Source organism: Octopus bimaculoides, chromosome 2, assembly GCF_001194135.2.
Source record: "Octopus bimaculoides isolate UCB-OBI-ISO-001 chromosome 2, ASM119413v2, whole genome shotgun sequence".
Classification (NCBI taxonomy): domain Eukaryota; kingdom Metazoa; phylum Mollusca; class Cephalopoda; order Octopoda; family Octopodidae; genus Octopus; species Octopus bimaculoides.
In genome coordinates this window covers 89,318,493-89,321,437 of record NC_068982.1, presented here as the reverse complement: position 1 = coordinate 89,321,437, position 2,945 = coordinate 89,318,493, and positions in this window count along the sequence as shown.

The window sequence follows — 2,945 nt, the reverse complement described above, 5'->3', positions numbered from 1 at the left end:
ATATATATATGTATATATGTATATATAAATATATAAGGCGAGCTGGCAGAATCGTAAGCACGCCGAGCGAAATGCTTGACGGTATTTCGTCTGTCGTTACGTTCTGAGTTCAAATTCCGCAGAGGTTTACTTTGCCTTTCATCCTTTCGGGGTCGATTAAATAAATACCAGTTACACACTGGGTCGATGTTATCGACTAGCCCCCTTCCTCAAAAATTTCAAGGCCTTGTGCCTAGAGTAGCAATATATATACGTACACACACACACACACACTCACACACACACACGCATGTATGTATACAGATTTATGCATACATATACGCAGTCCCTATGTGTATATATTTGTGTGTGGGTGTGTGTGTGTGTGTTATGCATCTTTGTCTGTATACATATATACATATCAGGAATTCTTCTATGGACGAAGTTAATATGTTCAAAATTCATAGAACATTTGTATAGTGTCCTGAAAGTCCATTTAAAGTTTGAGTTATTTCACTAAGGCTTTCAGATAAGATCTGTTTTTAAAACCAATAGCGGCGAAATTTCCCCTTCTTAGGTGGGTTCTCCTTGTCAGTAAGCTAAAAAGCACCGGCACTATTTGTATAAGGCTCTTACTGATTGAGTCTAACTTAGGTCTTCCTAAAATGCATATGGTTTTCTTAAAACGTATTTGAATATAACATGTGTGATCAACTTTTTGTCAGGTACTTTATTAATTTTCGATTCAAAAATGTTTTTAGATATGCTCTGAAAACGGAAAAAACTCCCAGATCCGTTGGCTATAGTAGAGAACTGTTTCTGTTGGAAAGAAAGCGACTGATAAGTATGCCAGTCGCGAATGAAATAGATTTGGAAGTATGATCCGGAACGTAGACCAAAAGCAAAAATACCTGGGGTCAAAATTGTTCTTTTAACACTAACTTTTAAATGCAAAGTAGAAATGTTTATAAACCATTCAGAAGATAAACCCTTTGTAACCCAAGCATTTCTATTGATGTTTCATATACTAAACGAAGCATTAACTTCTGACAGCTAGGTGTGGTGATATTTTGTTGCTTTACACCTCGCTGCTTTTCTTCCATCCTTTGAGGTAAAAGTTTTAGACTGTAAACATTACAAAATAGTCAACATTCGTCCATTGAAAACTATATTTGGTGAATATTTGCGTTTTTCTATTTAATTGTGCTCATATAAAGATCAAATGGTTTCTTGGGCTTTTTAAACTGTCCATGAGGATTAACAAACTCTCGTGTAACTTCCTCGATTGAATAAATTTAACACATTTTGCTACATACTAATTTGGGATCGTTGCTAATGACATCGTGACATATCATCCAGCTAAACACTTGAATTTTCTACATATTTACCGTTATATTACTCTCTGTCTTATACACAAATAAATTTTGTATGACAACTTTATTTTGTTAAATTGATTATGATTTTTTTTCAAATTTGACAGAATAAATGCAAAAATTTCACTAACAACACATATTTTCACCACCTTCTACTCTTTCTTTCATATTTTGTTTCGTATCTAATGCTATTATTTCACGCTAACTTTGGAATACCAATAGGACTAAATCAATTAAAAATTGCTGCACGTTAACAAGTTACGAAATAGCTTCACACATGGTACTCTGTAACCAAAGCAGACACCACAAAAATTATAAGAATACAAAGTGTGGATGATTATTGCTTTCTTTTGTATGTATGTGCTAATGAGACAATGAGATGGCTCTTTATAAAAAATTTAAAATTTGTACCAGAAATTCCAGGATTGGCCACACAAAGACAACAAAGTTTTTCTTCGTGATTTTGACTGATAAATTACTGCGACAACGTTTCAGTTATTATATTTTCTTCACAAAGGAAATGTAAAACGAGGTATGAGTGCTTACATTCACAGCTATATTCGCTCAGCTTATCAAACGAGAGTAAAAAATATTCATCACATATACTAAAGTTTATTAATTTGCATGAAATCGATGATTTTTCTCCTTGGAGAAAAATCTACGGATGTTTAGGTCTTTTATATCCTCTGTAAGTTGTTTACGTAAGCAATCGTTCAGAGCGTCTGAGAATGATGCCAAACGCTCGACTGTGGATAGAACTATTACTGATTTGTGGTTCTCATTGGTTTGTAGAGGTCAGTTGGTGAATATGGGTATCTTTTCTTGGCGTTAGGAAGCTGATCAATATCGATTGTGCATTGTCCAATGTTTTGACGGTTAAAGGGAAGATCATTCTAATTGTAAGATTGTAACTGGATTTTTGGTTCTTTTTCTTTTTTTGTTTAAACTTCCATTACTGTCTGTAAAGGAAATATTTTAGTAAAACATCTGTTTTGTATTAGACTAAAATACAGTAATTTCGGAAAATATACTGCATTTACAGAGCAGATTAAGTAATAATAGTCCTTCCGATCTAGAATCAACACAACTTCTCTTTCACAATCCTTCTTGAAACTGAAGAATAGTAAAATCCTTACAACCTGGAACAAAATAGATACTGAACTCACTATATTAATATAGCAAAAACTTTGGGTTGTGCTTATCGGAGAAATTGATCAAAGTGATTCAAGTACCAAGGTCACTAAGCAGAAGAAATCAAAATTTCAGCAATTGGAAACATAGAAGAAAATGTTTGCAAAGATCTAATAAATATTTAAAATATCAGCCTCAGTGTTCTCTCCTTGATTTCCACTAATACTAAAACAGGACAAATTTGAAGCTCTTCGTCATATTTCTATTAATACGTGAGAAGCAGGAGCTACTAACAAATATATCCACCATCTTGCTTTACAGCCTTTACTCCTTATCAACATGAACGTATGCATTGTCTGAAACTCCGCGCAACTTGGAAGTGAATCACGGACTTTATGTGTAAGTGTATGTATGTATGTATTATGTATATATATATATATATATATATATATATATATATAT